Source organism: Mirounga angustirostris, unplaced genomic scaffold, assembly GCF_029215605.1.
Source record: "Mirounga angustirostris isolate CCGP_5_RB_7025 unplaced genomic scaffold, mMirAng1.0.hap1 SCAF_7, whole genome shotgun sequence".
In the NCBI taxonomy this organism is placed as follows: domain Eukaryota; kingdom Metazoa; phylum Chordata; class Mammalia; order Carnivora; family Phocidae; genus Mirounga; species Mirounga angustirostris.
Genome location: NW_026991715.1, coordinates 48,028,776 through 48,045,925, shown reverse-complemented (window position 1 = coordinate 48,045,925; position 17,150 = coordinate 48,028,776). Strand labels below are relative to the sequence as shown.

Here is a 17,150-nt window from a genome sequence, read left to right as displayed (position 1 = left end):
TTGTCAGTTTAACTCTCAGACCCAGCCAGGGACTTTAAGAGGGCCAAGGAAAACGTTTTCATCCCCTACAAGATGTAAATAATTTCTATCCAGCAGAAGATATAACCGCAAATACGATGGGTTTTACCCCTGATGGACATTACTCACCCTTGTACCTTATCCAGCAATCTCATCCTAACATTGCCTACAGTATATCCAGCTTCTCAATTGCTCTCTGAACTAGCCTTAACATCTTAATGGTTCTTTCATTAATTAACGAGCTAACTAAAATCTTTGATATGTGTTCCTTTTATAATTGCATGAGACTCGTGAATTTATCCATGTGAAACTATGCCTTAACAGAAATAATCACTTCTATCTCTTTGGGTTATGAGAGGATTCAATGAAGTGAAATTAATAATAGTAATAATAATAATAGTTTACATTTTATTGATCATTTACTCTAGACAGTGCTGTTCATAAACATGTGCTTTACACGTATTAACCCATCTAATCCTCACTGCCCTGTACAGTAAGCATAATCCCCATTTTACAGACAAAAATGTGGCATAAAATGGTAGAGAAAGCTACCCCAGGTCAGGGGGCTAGTAAGCATCAGGGCTGATGTACGAAGACTTTACACAAGGTGAGGGACCTAAGGGCCTTCTACCTGGTAGAAGCCTTCCCAGGACCCCCTTTTCTTAGGGCCTCGGCCCAGCTCACTGTAATGTACAGCCTGTGAAGAGACTGTGGTGGGCAGCAATTTCTTGCAGGCCAAGCATTTGCTGAGGACTCTGTGGGTTATTTGAGTGGGGCCATCTCCGCACCAGCCAGTCTCACAGCCAGACTGTCTCCTCCATCCGCCCTTTCTTCGCATCCAGCTCCAGATCGCCTCCTTCTGGTATTACCCCAGCATCCAGGAAAGCTCCTTCTTCTGAGCTCTGACACAAGTCTTCAAGAAGCTAAACAGACGGATACGCACCATGATTTATTTTGGCCAGGGCCAGGATCCCTCTTGCAATAGCTTGATCCTTTGAGGACTGCAAGTAGCATAAAAGACAAGGAGAAGTGTGAAGATTGATCTTTAGGTCATGGTTCTTGGATAAGAAAGCTCCCTTACGGTTCATCAACTGGGCATTCTGAACCAAGCTAACATGAAGGAAATGGAGGTAGAAAGAAAAGATGGACATCCCTTTCCCAGTTGCAGAACACCATCATAAGCACCCACACCACAGGAAAGACAGAACATTACCCAAAGGGAGAAATGAGCTCGTCCTAGCAACCTTCACTCTTCTCTAAGACGTATGTTCTGGGGGATCCTTTATATCCTCGCTTTGGGACCACCTGGCATCTCATGGCCTGTTGTACCTAAGCACTGAAAGATTCTGACTTTTCTAGAAGTGTCGGGGTCCCTCAACTGTGTTCAGCATCAGAAGGCCTGAGGGAGAACCATGATTACAAGACTTGTGCACATCATCTGAGGGAGGTCAAATACTCTAAGTCAGCAGTTCTCAGGGTCCAGCCCTCAGGCCTTCGGGGCTCTGAGACCCTGTCAGGTAGGCGGTCCATGAGGCTGAAATTGTTTTCATAATAATATTATGACATCATTTGCTTTCTTCACTGTTTCTGACATTTGCAAATGCAATGATGAGTAAAACTGCTGGTATTTTAACACAAACCAAGGCAGCGACACCAAAGTGTTCTAATGCTCACTGATTTCTTCAGCAGGATGCGCTCACAGTTTAAAAAAGTCTGTTTCACTTAAAAATCTCCTTGATGAGTCAGTTAAAAAAATAGCAATTTTATTAATCTCAACCCTGGGTACACATCTTTTTTTTTAGATTTTATTTATTTGAGAGAGAGAGAAAGAGAGACAGTGAGAGAGTACAAGCGGGGAGGAGAGAGAGAAGCGGGCTCCCTGCAGAGCAAGGAGCCCGATGTGGGGCTCGATCCCAGGACCCTGGAATCATGACATGAGCCGAAGGCAGACGCTTAACCGACTGAGCCACCTAGGCGCCCTGGTACACATCTTTTTAATAAGCTTTGAGTCAAAACAGGAGGCACACATAAAGAGCTTCTGCTATCCCGAAGTTGTCTCTAGGAAAAGCAATTGTCTGATTGTTCAAGATGAGAACTGAACTAGCTGCTTTCTTTAAGATTTTATTTATTTGACAGAGAGAGACACAGTGAGAGAGGGGGAGTGGGAGAAGAAGCAGGCTTCCCACGGAGCGGGGAGCCCAATGCGGGGCTCAATCCCAGGACCCTAGGACCACAACCTGAGTCGAAGGCAGACGTTTAACAACTGAGCCACCCAGGCGCCCCTAGCTGCTTTCTTATTGAAACAACATCTTTACCTCAAAGAATGACTGACAAACTGGTTGGTGGACATTTACCCAACAACAAAGCAATTATGCCTGTCACTTCAAGGTAAAGTGACAGTTATTTGTTAGCAACAATAAAAATTTGAGCTCTCAAGCAAAAATTAGAATTTTGGAAAATTTCGATCTACCACCATGACATTGACAACTTCCAAACCCTTAAAGACTTTTCTGATAAGATGGGTGGTGACATAAACAGCTGTGATTTTTTTGATACCGTGTAATAAAACATGTCAACATTTGGAAGACCTATATAACTCAGTGGCGTAATATTTTCCAAATGACCAAAGCATCATGCTACAAAATCATGTACGAATGAACAATCCCTTCAAAGTGCAAGACAGACCAATGGATTTTAATGTACAGAAGAGAAAAATGAATTGACATGTTCTCAGACTCTCCATCGCAACTAAATGTTAAGAAACTACCTCTTGCTGTGGTTGTAGGCTCTAATTCTTTGATTCGGATGAAAGAGTATTTCATTTTTAAATAAACTGCATCACTACCTGGAAATTTTTCATCTTTAAAAATATCCAATATGTCTATGAGATTCCCTAATGGCGCCCCCATAAATCACAACTCACAACAACTTGGGCAGAAACAAGTCAACTCCGCTCTGCGGTAGAGTAACGTAATTACCTGCCCTTTCTGTTATGTCTTACTTAATAATATGTGTCAAAGCCCTGAAGGAGTAACATAGAGAGACACGTATATCCTGGCAGTAAATGTTACCGTATTTCCCAGAGGGTTAGATACAGATCAAGTCTGGAGAGCACTTTCCAAATATACTTTGCATTTAGAAAAGATACAGAACCTAAAACCCAAAATACACCCAGAATTTCAGGGCTTCCCACCTCATTTCACTCATTATTTCAGGTGTCTGGAATAATCACTTGGGGTCTAGCACACCTGTGATACTGAATGCAGGTGGAAGGCCGTCTGGGTCCCTGTGAACGGGTATTTATAAATAGGCTCACTCATTTTTACTCCCAGGCTGTAAATACACAGGGTATCTTGTAGAGAGACCGCAGACACTCAGAAGCCTATTTTCGAGCGGGGTCAGATTTGTACTCAGATCTGACAGGCCACTCTCACAATAATCAGGTTCTGACTGTTTTGCCAGGGACCTCTCACCTCCACCCAGACATGGGTAGCAGAGCGTGCAGAGTGTACTCACCTGGGACCAGCTCCTATTCCAGAATTCGGGCCTTCCAGAGACGCCGTCTAGCTGAGGTCCTCTAAGATGTGTGGCTCTTTCATTTCATGAATGTTAACAAGAACAAGGAACGCTGGACTTCAGCGAGGGCAGTTTCCTTAAATCCCAAGGAGATCAGAGTTCACAGGGATCTATGGAGAAAGCCCTTCTGCTCTTCACTCCTTATTGCTTTTCCCTGCTCTCGGCTGTCTCTTCCGCCAAAGCCGCAGCTCCACCGGACAAAAGTCTCTTGGGAAGGCAAGTCACAGGAGCATTGGCACTTCCCTGTTGCTGGCTCCCAAATCCAGGAAGATGGGACAGGGCTGCGAGGGCCATCCCCTAACCATGCAGCTGATTCTATCATGCTTCCCAGCTGTTGGAAGCAAACGCCTGCCCCTCAACTCCTCTTAAAGTCTTCCCGGCGGCTTTAACATGTCTTCGCTGCTGAACTTTGCAAGCAGGATTCGTGTGTTCTGAGGTGAAGCTTTGAGAGGAGGAGTCAGACAGGCCGTGGTTCGAACCCCAGCTGTATAGCATATCCAGCCCTGGAGCAAACTCCTTCACTCCGCTGAGCCTCAGCTTTCTCGTATGTAAGTGGGAGACAAAAAGACCCATTTGTAAAGATTATAAGAGAGATTTTATGTCAAGTTCCCAGAACAAGGTCTAGTACATAAGTGCACTGCCTTTGCCTGCCATGCTTTTCTCCAAGGAGAGAAAGTCAAGTCCATCAATACGGAAGAGCAGCGGCTCTTTCTAATCCTGTCTCTGGTCCTTTTGCTGTGGACTGTCCATGTTACACCCACTTATCCAGCAGAAGAGATTACGTGCGGGCCCCTAAGAATCAAGACTTAAAGCCCCCAGACTCACCCCTTTCCTTGGTAATGGAGAGAATTTTGACAAAAGTCTGGGAAGAGTAGCTCTCCCACCCACAGCTTACACCAATGGCTCTTAAGCTGGCCATACATCAGAATCACCTGGGGAGCTACAGAAACTCTAAGGGGTCTAAAGGAGGCCTGGGAACCTGTCTTTTTAAGGGCGCCACACGTGCAAAGGACTGAGCCGCTGGGTTCCTGTTGAAAAGCACCTGGATTACCTTGACTTTCAGTTTTCCCTAGGGATGCCCCCGTCAGAAGCTGATTCGTGGCATTAATATGTTAATATGTTTGTTTCATTGGGGTTGATAATAACCCTCCCCGGCAATTATTGGGAAGAACCTCGCCCTACTTGCTTACTTATGTGTAAAATGTCTAATTCAGCCCAAAAGCCTCAACCACTTTCTGATCCTGTGTCAAGAATTCCAGCTCCTCACTTACTGTTGCTGGAGGGCTGAGGCAGTGACGCATCAGACTCTCGTTCTTTCCATTGCACTTGTCCTGGGAACTGTGTCCTTCTGATACTTGGTCCTACTTTCACCTATAATTTATTTCACTGGTACCTATCATTACTGATTCCAGACAGTCCAACAGTAATAACTGGTTAAAGTCTAAAACATTCAAGCAAAAAAAGAATGTATTTTTTGTACACGCCTCTCTAGCCAAGTGAGATTTAGGTTGCATAAGAAAGTGTAAACAATCTCCGATTTTATTCTCTAGACTCATGTTCAGAAATCCAAGCTAGGGGGGTGGGGGGAGGGGGGAGGCGCCAAGGGGGAGGTGGAAGAAGGGAAGGGACCACTCAAAGAATAAGAGCCCATTGGGGAAGATTTCCAGACAGCCACGGGATAGTTTATGCTGCTAGAGCCCTGGCTGGAACAGCATCATCTGCGCCAGAAGTGGCGAGCTCCAGTCAGGGAGAAGGTCCTGGTTTTTCCTAGACTTTCCTCAAGGGATCCTAGTTACATGGAAATCGCTGGTGGCTATGACTTCTAGTGTGTGCCACCACCTTCTGGAGAAGGCATCTTCTTTTATTGATCTAAGGTTTTTCTAGACTTGCAGCTATAGCAACCATCCCTCAATTGTTCACATCACACTCGGCGGAGGACTCCATTTTTGCCACCCCCTTTCTCACCGTTTTGTTCAGACTTGCCAGGAGCGGCAGCTGGGTTACGGTTTGGAACTCAGCATCCCTGAGCCCTCGAGGGGCCTCCTCCTGTGGCTTTTGCTCCAGAGCTCAACAGAGCTTCCCTCTGTCAGGTAGGCTGAGCGTTATAGGTGCAGGCAGGCCGAAGGCCTAAGACAAAAGCAGGCCTAACCGTCACTCGGCCTCTTGCCCTGTCCTCATCTCAGCCTTCCAGATTTTATCACTGATGACAAACTCAAGGAAATGCTGTCCTAGCAAAAGAAGGAGAGAGAGGGGATTTCTCCTACAGGCCTGGGGTGGAGCTGGCCACGTCCTCCCGGCCCAGGAGCATGAGCATCTTCGTCGTCCTAGCCCCACGCCCAGCCATGCAAGGAAGTGAGGGAAACTATGCTTGACTATCCCCAGGAGAAGGAACAAGAGAGGTCCTGCCTGGGGCACCACACGCAGTTCAGCCACTTGGTATCTACAGGAAATCGCCCATGAACCAAGGCTCAGTGAACATCCTGGGACCTCGTCCCCCACTTCAAAATGCTGAGGGGACAGAGGGGGCCCCAAATTGGGCAAACAGGAGCCTGAGGTCTCTATATGGAGGCCACAAACCTGAGGGACCAGGATCTGCCGTTCTGGACAAGCTGCTGATTGGCATCCCCAGGGCTCCCCTCCTGTTCAGAGGAATGGTTCTGAGGCCCCCCTTTGGGGTCATTCTCCCAGCACTTTACATGGCAAATAACCTTGAGGTGATAGTTTCCACCACTGGGCTTTCAAATTAGCCTAAGGTTATCCAGAGCCTCCGCACCTTTTATTTCTACGTCTGCCTCCCCTGCTGGGCTGCAAACACCTTGAGGGGTAGAACAATTTTCATTTCTTTCTTCTTTTGTGTCACTTCTGCTTGGTGTATAGGCCACAACACAGAACCAAGCTTAAGAAAACTGGAAAACAAACATAAGGGAAAGTCTTTGTCTCCAGTGCCCCAAGCTCCAGTTCCTGGACGGGCCCGGCTCTTCAGCCCGTGGATACCTGAAGGAAGGTGAGGCTTTCTCCTACCTCTTTCATGCCAATTGTCTGCACACTTCGTCCTAGGGCCCATTTCCTACGCCTTTCATGGTGCTGAGTCAGATCCCTGCCTCATGGGGTAACCCCCGGGTATGAAGTCCTTTAGGGAAATCTCCTGGTCCTAAACATTAAATTATACAAAATATTATTCCCTGATCTGTTTTCAAGGGAATGACAAATTTAAAATATGTAAATAAAATCATGTCCTTGATACATACGTAAATCTTGGTATGTGAACTCTTCAGAGAAAAGATTCTATAAAAATTTAACAGCCTCCTTCAAAGAAGTGAGAAATGCCTTTCCATGACAGGCAACTCTGAGAGATACTAAAGTAAGTCTCTGAAATTTTTCTGAAATTTTCCCCTGAGCCTCAAAATCGGTAGAACCTTGTTTACTCTTTGTATAAAACAGAAGGCTAGACACCAGAATGGTTGGCGTCATGTCAGACATGGAAATAACCCTCTCTTACCAGCTGTCTTCTTCCTATTTCACATAGGGCTCAGTGAGCCAGTCTTCATGGAGCACCTACTGTGTGCACATGGTAGATCTCTTTACTCACAATTCAGCACTTAATCACCTCCTATTATCTCCAGACAGAATTGAATTCTTTGAGAAGACCTGTGTTGTTCTCAGAGATCTTTCTGACTCTCCAGAGCTCGAAGCCTTAAAAAGTCATACAACACATGTTGATGAATTCCAAGGCCTCCCTAAGCCTTAGAATAAAAGAGCACCCATTTCCCAACTGGTAATTTACCCGCAAAATAACAAAATCAGAGGATGTGAATCATATATACTTGCATGTATTATTAAAACATCTCTGTGAGGCCAGATGTACCACAAGCAGTCAAATTAGTCAAAACCTTTCTAACGTGAGTCAGGAGAAGCAGACTGATGTCAGCCCCCTCTTGGTGATGCTTCGAATCAGTAATCATTCACTGGGACTTAGTAGATGCCAGGTACACAGCCCCAGATCTGCAGTGGGAGACATAAAAAATCAGTTTAAAACAATGTGGAAAGAACTGTTGAAGAGGCATGAGCAAGGGCTGTAGAAGCCAACAGAGCCGAGGAAGGCTTCGAGGCGAGTTGACATCCGAGCTGTCAGAATGCATCAGCACTTACGAGGCAAGACGCAGGAGGAAGACGACAGATGTCAGCAGAGGAGGTGGGGGCTCTCCCAGGAATGGGAGACGTTGAGAGCAGCTGGAGGAGGGCGCATGGTGAGAAGCGTGGCCTTCCCCGGCGTGGAATGCATCCTACAGCCAGCCGGGGAGGGACCTGTGGAGGCTTTCAGACTAGATCTCCTGTACCTCTCTCTGGCAGAAGTGTGGAGGCTGAACTGAAGAGGAAAGAAATGTGACGACAAGGGGCAGGCACAGCTCTGTCCCTTCCCTCGTCTAGAAGACACACGAATCGTGCCCGTTAGGGGTCACGTTGTCCTCAGGTCTCAGTGCTGACGCTGCCTGGGGTAGTCAGACCTGACTCAAAAAGTCTGCATTTCAACAGCCACCGCAGGGAACTCGATTCAGGACAAGGGACATGGCAGAGGTATCTGTCCCACTTCCATCTCAGCCACTCCTTGTGCACCCAGCATCGTCAACCAAAGTGGGACGGTTCGACTGGCAAATATCCTGCGTGGCGTTCTGCGGTGTGTCAACACCCCAAAGTTCCCGTATCTCCCTGGATTGTTTTGGTGACAATTTCTGTACCAGCTATTCTCATATTGTCTGACAAGGTGAGAAAGTAACTCCTTCCAATGACAGAAAGATTTCTAAAGGCATTTGTCTCTGATCCTGTAACCTGTGGCTACAGAGTTGGGGTTCAAGTTTTAAAGCTCTGGGCGTCAAGGCTGCGTTGGAGTGTGATGAAAAAACAGGGAACAAAGCTGTTTCCTTGAAAGGAATTTCAGAAGAACCAGCACTATTCCCTTCTGGGGCTGTGGAGTTTCTTCCTTACCTTTGTTCTTTCTTTTCCCAGGAAGGACGATAGGATTGGTCTGCAGTTTCTCCTTATTCCCTAAAGAAAGACCAGTTGTTCTGAGGGCATTTTGAGCCCTTTTCTATTTTAAATGATATCTCCGTGTGAAACCAAAATAGATTTATCTGGTCTTTTAGTTTAACCCCATGGCGGGGCGGGGCGGGGGGGTGCAGGGGAACTGAGTCAAGTCACACATTTTTGGAGAAAGGACTGTGGAGTTTTCTACTCATAGAGGCTGTAAAAAGAGAGACATCTCCTGTCACACAATGAGAACACACACAAGAAAGCAGAGAGTCCGCTTGTCTCATGGCAATGGGCCTCCTCTGTGCTGGGTGCTGGTTCCTCATGGACCCATCAGACCTACTGTCATTTCTGGGGTTTTCTATCTGTCTTCTCCCCCAGGCCCTCATATCAAGCAGACTCTCAGTCTTATTCATCTCAGCACTGGCACTACCTATCACAGTGGAGGGCACACCATCATAAGGATAATTTCAATCAAATTGGGGCCTACTCCATATTGGGCACCATTCCAGTTGCTTCAGATACATAGGACATTACTTACTTCACTCAAAAATCCCATTTTACATATTGAAAACACATGATCCCCATTTTCCCTATGGAAAACTAAAGCTCACAAGGTTTATTCAACTGACTTAAAGTCACATGTCCAGGAGGAGTCAGCAGAGATTTGAGCTCAATCCTTATGACCCCAAACCCCTGCCTTTCTACTCACTATGCCACCTGGAAAGGAGCCTACCGCATGAGGGCTTCAGCTCTCGAGTGAATTCTCCAAAGTCCAAGTGGTGCGTGTGGACGGATTCATTTGGCAAAATTACATTGTAAAGCAAATCCGTATTTCCCTGTGACCTGCACTATAATCCAAAATATATATATTTCCGGGGCGCCTGGGTGGCTCAGTCGGTTAAGCGACTGCCTTCGGCTCAGGTCATGATCCTGGAGTCCCTAGATCGAGTCCCACATCGGGCTCCCTGCTCAGCGGGGAGTCTGCTTCTCCCTCTGATCCTCTTCCCTCTCATGCTCTCTCTCTATCTCATTCTCTCTCTCAAATAAATAAATAAAATCTTTAAAAATATATATATATATATATATTTCCATTAAAAAAAGTCCCCTGTCTCTTAAGACCAAGGAGGAGGGTTTCTAGCACACCAACCACAACAGACTCCGTGCACATGCTGCTCACAGGATGACCCACAAACCACCAGCAGCAGCAGCTGGGAGCTTTTAAAATTGTAGCTCTTTGATCTTCTTCGGTACATACTCTTGTTTTATGAGTTAGTAGTATTTCCTATTTACTGAATTTCAGCAATGTGCTGAGCACATTCAGGGAGCAGGGACAGGACTCAACTCCTCACCAAAGGGTTGGTCATTTGACTAAGGTAAGCTTTCAAGGAATGTTCTGTTTCCAAGAGCTCAGGACTAGAAGAGAACTACCTTGGTGGTTGAATAATGGCCCCAGGACGTGGTCCCTCGGGTAAACAGAGATGTAGCCATGTGAAATGGTAGTTATTGCTGAGGCACCAGAACTAAAAATGCCACATTCCAAAGTGGGCGTGAGACCATCATGGTGTAGGATTTACATTAGTGGAGATCAAAATCTGTTTTGTGCCTCTTACCCTTGAACACCTCTTCCGTCTCACACCCAGCCTTCTCACACATAAAAAAGATGAGTGTTAGAATTAGGGGAGGGCGCCTGGGTGGCTCAGTTGGTTAAGCGACTGCCTTCAGCTCAGGTCATGATCCTGGAGTCCCGGGATCGAGTCCCGCATCGGGCTCCCTGCTCGGCAGGGAGTCTGCTTCTCTCTCTGACCCTTCCCCCTCTCATGTGCTCTCTTTCTCATTCTCTCTCAAATAAATAAATAAAATCTTTAAAAAAAAAAGAATTAGGGGAGACATTTATGAGACCCTTATTGCTATTCTGAGTCCAGACACCACTTCAGGGGTCTCTCACTTTGAGCTGAAGGAAAGGGGCCACGATAAGACCATATGGAGGGGGCGCCTGGGTGGCTCAGAAGGTTAAGCATCTGCCTTCGGCTCAGGTCATGATCCCAGGGTCCTGGGATCGAGCCCCACTTTGGGCTCCCTGCTCAGTGGGGAGCCTGCTTCTCCCTCTCCCCTCTCCCTCTGCCCCTCCCCCTGCTCTTGCTCTTTCTCTGTCTCTCTCTCTCAAATAAATGAATAAATAAAACCTATTTTTAAAAAGACCACATGGAGAGTCTCATGTGTGTCTTCTGGTTTAGGGGATACTGTGACCTCCACATGGAGAAATCTGGCCAGCTGCTTCAATGGCAGAGCAAAGGATGGGGGTGTTAGGCCACTGCACGGTTGCCTGAACACATTCTTTGAGGCTACAGGCCAGTAACTCACATGAGGGAGCCAAGGGAAGGCTTCTTACACTCTTTCCAAGATGGCTGCCAAGAGGGGCAAATAGTCCTGGGCAGAAAGACGCCAGGGGTACCACCAAATGCCTCAGGCTGAGCAAGAGGAAGCAACCAACCATAATGAGAACATCGCCCAGGTGAGAGATGGCCAGCAGAGGCGGATGGGGAAGTGCAGGTCTCTGAAAAGCCTAACAAGCACAGCTAAGGAAAGAGTCCACCTCAAACCCCTGGCAGACCTGAGAACAACAGGCCAGTTCCTGACGGCGTTAGGCAAGTGTGAACTTTCCTGGCCTTTTCTTTTCTCCCATCCCCGGATACTGCCCTGAAGGGTCCGAAATGGAGGTTAGCAAGATGGAAGAGAGGGAAAATTATAAGGCTGGGAAGAGTTGAAAGAGCAGCCCACAGCAAGCAACCAGGTTTTAGTGGGTCTGAGCAGGTGAAGATAACTGAAATTTATTCTCTCACCGTTGTGGAGGCCAGAAGTCCAAAATCAGTTTCCCTGAGCTGAAATCGAGGTGTTGGCAAGGCCACACTCCCACTGGGGGTGGTCTTGGAGAGATTCCGTTCCAGCCTCTTCCAGCTTCTGGTGACTGTCAGCATTCCTTGTCTTGTGGTGGCATCACCACTCTCTCTGCCTTCGTGGTCACATGCCCTCTTCTCTTCTGTGTAATAAAATCTCCCTCTGATTCTCTCTTATAAGGATACATGTGATTGAATTTTAGGCCCACCCTGAATATCCAAGAAAATTTCCCCATCTCAAAACCCTTAACCTACTCACATCTTTTACCATACAAGGTAGCATTCAGGTTCAAAGGATTAGAATGTCTCTTGGGGGAACATTATTCAGTCTACCATAGAGTGTTAAGGTATTTAACTAATGTGTTTAGGGGTTAACACCTAATGAACAACGTGAAACACAGTGATTAAGTAACTTTGTTAAAATTACACAGCTAAACAGTGGGTGAGTCAGATCTTGAAGAAGCGGAGTCTCCTGACTTCTAGTCAAAAGCTTGCCTTCTACAATACACAGTGACAAATGACATTGGTATCCTTTACATGCTCTAGCTATTCTCAAATTTTATTCAAGCATCCTATAACAGTTTCCTCAAAGAAATCTCCATTTAGAAGCTTCCAAGGAAACATGAAAGAAAGAAGATTGCATCGAAGTGAGCTTACTGAAATTCTCACCCGTTTCCACACCAGTATTGTTTAAGGACCTCACAGAGCAAACGATGACATATGGGATTTCTTTTCTGGGACGAGAAGAGCTGGAGACATGATAAATCACCACCAACAGTGGTCATGAAGTCTAACCACAGAAAGCACTCAACGAGCCCCTATTTTGAGCAGAACCATGTCTAATTACTTACCAGGAAATGAAAGAGTAAAAGGACCAGCAGGCGATTACTTCCAAGCTTCCTCATTACTTAAGTGTAGACAAAGCCGTACAGGCATGTTTTTTGTTGCACTTTATCACACTTCACAGATACTATGTTCCTCACAAAGCAAAGGCTTGTGGCAACCCTGCATCAAGCAAAGCTATCCGCCGTTTCTCCAAGAGCATTTGCTCACTTCATGTCTTTGCGTCACATGCTGGTAATTCTCACAATATTTCAAACTTTGTTATTATTGTGTTTGTTATCTGTGATCAGTGATTATGACTCACTGAGAGCTCAGATGATGGTTCGCATCTTTTTAGCAATAAACTTTTTTTTTTTTTAGATTTTTTTAATTTATTTATTTGAGAGAGAGAGAATGAGAGACAGAGAGCAGGAGAGGGAGGAGGGTCAGAGGGAGAAGCAGACTCCCTGCCGAGCAGGGAGCCCGATGCGGGACTCCATCCCGGGACTCCAGGATCATGACCTGAGCCGAAGGCAGTCGCTTAACGAACTGAGCCACCCAGGCGCCCCTCAATAAACTACTTTTTAATTAATTAATTAATTTAATTAACTAATTTAACTCACATTATTGCGGTATTTGCTTTATTGCAGTGGCCTGGAACCAAATCCACAATATCTCCAAAGTATTCCTGTACTTAATATGGGTCCTTGTGCCTCAGATGTGTGAGTGGTATTCTGGACCAAGAGAAGCCAGGAGGACTACCCAGTGCTGGTGAAGGATGAAGGCAATCACCAACATTTGGAGAAGTCCCCAAAATATCCTCACACGAACCTCTACAGGGTAGAAACTTTCCACCTGTGTGTGTACACAAGCCTGGTGTTGACAGGTAACGATGCTCTAGAGAGGTATAAAACAGCTGGGCATCAGTGGGGACACAGAAGAGCAAGAACCCAAGAAAATGGAACATGGCAGCAGGTAGGTGGTGTTGACAGAAGGGCTGGGGAGAGAACAACTTGGAGAGAGAGAAGAGGTGGGACCACAGAGGGGCCTGAGGTGAGGGTGTGTTCCTGGTGGGCCACCTCCTGGAGATCAGGTGACAAAGGGAGAAAATGGATGACCTGGGATAGAAGGAGATTCACATAATGTTGCAGGGCTTAGCATATCAAGAGGAGAGTGGGAAGCTTCATTTCCCTTGTAGTTGTTCAGGAGAGGCCCTGAGGGAAAGCCAAAGGCTATTTAGATAACTTGAAAAGCTCTCATCTTAGACATCAAGAGACCAGTGGGATTTGCAATCTGTACTTATTTTCAAATCAGTGGCTGTCAATATGCTACGTGCTAAAAATATGTTTGTTACCCCTTTGCCATATTATAGACCTGAAAATATTAAAGTTATAAGGGTGTTTCCACCTCTGCCACCCACTTAGTGTCAATTCAAAGGTGAAGCTGTTATAATTAGTCCTTTTCAAATGGTCTTGACTTTCTTCTTCCCTCTTCTAAATTCAGGAATATAAAATCTGTTGAAGGGGAACTTGCCTCTCTCAAGAAAACCTGTCAGCAAAAAAAAAAAAAAAAGAAAAAAGAAAACCTGTCAGCTAATTATATCCTTGAGTTGAGCAAATCTTGGTTGCTTTCCTCTTCTTGAAATCAGCAAACTCACTCCTTCCCTTCCTCAGGTGCACATGGGGTGGTTACTCTTCCTAGATTTTCCACTCATTCCTGACCTCCAAGGCCCCCAGGCTGACTCTCTAACAAAAAAGAGAAACCTTTGCTTTTATTGATTTTGCACAGCCTCAGTCCAACGGTGAAAGCAGACACAAGGGACCTGATCCTCACACACAACCAAAAGTGTCTTACAACAGCAATAGAAAATGTCTGAGCTGACTTGAACCAGTGGTAGCTCTCACTTCAATCCTGACCTCACCCATTTCATAGGAGCTACAGAGTCCTGCTCATTAGGGACCCCTGGTTCCTCTGCCCATCTGTCCCATGTCATTCGCTGGAACCAGTAAGGCAGAAGCTCATACCCGTTCAGAGACTGCCAAGGATGTCAGTGAACGAGTGGGTCAACCTCTGCACCTTCCAGTGACACCACAAACTAAAGAGACCCATGATACCAACAGTTTTATGAACATAAATAAGAAATTTGGAGACTGAGTACACCAGAGCCATGTGGAGGTAAGAGGGCCCCTCTGCCTACACTTTCCATTAGTAAAAGGAATTAACTAGCAGGAGCTCCCCTGACCATTCCTCCAATGGACTTCCATTCTCAAGGCCTAGAGCCTCCGGAAGGAGGAGGGCAACCTCTAGAAGTGGGCAGAGGCTTTCTTGCCCTCTGCTGGGGCAACAGCAGGGGCATGGAAACAGATGTCATGACTCCTGGAGAGACCAGGGAAGACTGCTTTCTGAGGCAAGGATCCCCTTTGGCCACTTTGAGTGTCAGGACACTGGGCCTGGAAGACAGCACTGGACTTGGCATTGCACGTGTTAGGCTCCTGAGTAATGCGCAGCTTAAACAAATTGAAATATAACTTAATTAAGCCCTTGGGTAGCGCTGCAGCAGGAGCGGCTTCCAAAAAAGTCAAACAACTATTTCGTAAAGACCTTCTAATAAAAGCCCCAAGTCAGCTGACCTACCTCAAACTTGAGAGAATTTCAGTGGCTCTTCACCATTCTTTCTGAAGAGCTCTCCTCAGTTTTGTTTTCAGTCAAGAACTGAAGCCCTTTCCAACTGCTTCACTTCCAGATATTTTTTTAAATTTTGTTTTAAGTGTTTTCACATTTGATTCTGAAAAAATATTTTCCCATAATCTTCCAAAGGACTTTCGTCCATTGACATGCCTGCAGGTGGACGTGGATCCAGGGTCTTGAGGTTTCAAGCACACTTCCCAGTGGTTATCTCATACCACACTGGAAGGAGCCCGCTCTCCACTCTCCCGCTCCCAGGGCAGAACCTCCTTCTGTGAGGGTTGGTGGCCCCGCCCAGACCAGCTGGAGGCTTATTTTGCTCTAAGATTCTCTCTTGAGAACTTCAACTGTCTTCCTGTCCTCTGAGGAAATCCTGGGATGGCTTTGCCAAAAAGTCCCATTCCAGCATTTATTTACACTTATTTCTGAGAGCTACAGGCTGAGAAGGAAGAGCTGTGCTCATGATCAATTTCCCTTTTGAAATGTGAATAAACCTGGTACAAACTCATGGTCATAACATAGACTTGGGGTGCATGGCTGGCTCAGTCGATAAAGCGTGCGACTCTTGATCTTGGGGTTGTAAGTTTGAGCCCAGGTTGGGTGTAGAGACTGCTTAAAAATAAAATCTTAAAAAACAAACAAACAAACATAGACTTGCCTGGTCATACATATTATTATAACTGTTTTCTGAAGAAGGATGGGGAAAAATGTGAATCAGCAAAACTACCTGAAACTTCGGTTTTGTAGATCGGTTGGGCCAGCGGTCAACCAAAATGCCTAGTGTTGATGCCCCCATTCAGTGTTCTGTGTCTTTCAACTCCCATCTCTCCAGATAATGGGGTCCCTTCCTGCCCACTCAGGCTTCCACAAAGCGTTCCCATATTTCATCAAAACCTGAAAAAGAACCGAAATAATCCAGGTCCAGTATGATGGCTTTTTTGGTATGTCAACTTGGCTGGGTTACAGCCCCACTTATGAAAGCATTCTGCAGATGTCACTGAAGTCCCTAACCAACTGCCTTTCAGTAAGGAAGATTCTCCTGAAGAATCTGGCTGGGCCTGACCAATCAGTTGAAAGGCCTTCCAAGCAGGACTGAGGCTTTCACAGAAAGAGAAGGTGGCTTTCTGTGGAGAGTGGCCTCAGCCCACACCGCGAATTCCAGCTTGTCTGTGATCTTCCAACCCTGGGGTCCTGCCCGACGCATTCACACTGCTGGCTCCAATTACATAGGCTAATTCCTTGTAAAAAATAGATGAATTGATGGATAAATAGCTAATTGATAAGTAAATAGATACAGATGCAGAAATAGACGGACAGATGCATAAATATATAGATGCAGATCTCCTACAGCTGGTTCTGCTTCCCTGGCTGAACTCTAATAGAGATTTTGGTACCAGGAGTGAGGTTAGCAAACAGGAAGTCCAGGTGTCCCTGAAGTCCTCAACTGTGAACCAAACCAAACAAAACAAAATAAAAACAAAAGTGAGACTGAAGGAGAGGAAAAGAGCCTCATGTCATTGTTCCCAGGGCTTTGAAGCAAGGTGGGGGTGATTTATAGAAAGGCTAAGTAACATTGTAAAGAGGAAACAATTACAAATTCAATAGCTATTTTTTCTAAGCTTCCAAATCCTAAAAATGCAGTGTGCTTGCCCCCCAGGAAAAAAAGGCGACTTTCATTACAACACCAGTTAATTCCATAATAATCAGTTGAATCGCGACAATTCGAATCATTCCTGGAAGTCTCTGCCAACTGGCAGATAAAAAAAACTAAACGACTGAGTTGCCCTGGCTTCTGCCTTTCCCCCAAACCTCCATCCCCAAAAGCCTCCTGCCTTTACATCTCAGGGCAGGAGTTTGGTTTATGTCTTCATGGTTCTGCCTCTCCATTCCCATAAAGGTGACCAAATCCACTGTCCCGGAAGTCATTTGGCTAACATGTTTATTAACGCTTACTCAATCCATGCACTGCTCTGGGTGCTGAAGACAAGTTATTGTCCTCAAGAGCTTGTTTTGTGGTGGGAGAAACGTCATTTTTTGCCTACTTCTATATATATTCTTTATCTTATTTCCTTGTTTTATTTTAATATACGAATAAGTAAGTAAGTAATTTCAGAATGTAGAAAGGAT

At 45.8% G+C, this 17,150-nt stretch overlaps 1 long non-coding RNA gene across 2 annotated transcripts; it reads right to left on the bottom strand.

Moving 5' to 3' along the window:
* Positions 1 to 237: 237 nt before the first annotated feature.
* LOC123858284 (uncharacterized) lies at positions 238 to 15,906 on the bottom strand. Of its 2 annotated transcripts, XR_008507539.2 has the most exons (7): positions 14,973 to 15,469; positions 12,368 to 13,886; positions 11,463 to 11,659; positions 6,616 to 7,596; positions 5,560 to 6,500; positions 3,535 to 5,035; positions 238 to 1,019 (listed from the first exon to the last, which is right to left on the bottom strand). It is a non-coding gene; the product is annotated as an uncharacterized LOC123858284 (long non-coding RNA). The 2 variants fall into 2 exon arrangements; XR_006794129.3 differs by lacking the exon at positions 14,973 to 15,469 and adding an exon at positions 15,751 to 15,906 and having other exon boundaries at positions 3,535 to 6,500.
* Between the last annotated feature and the right edge of the window lie 1,244 nt (positions 15,907 to 17,150).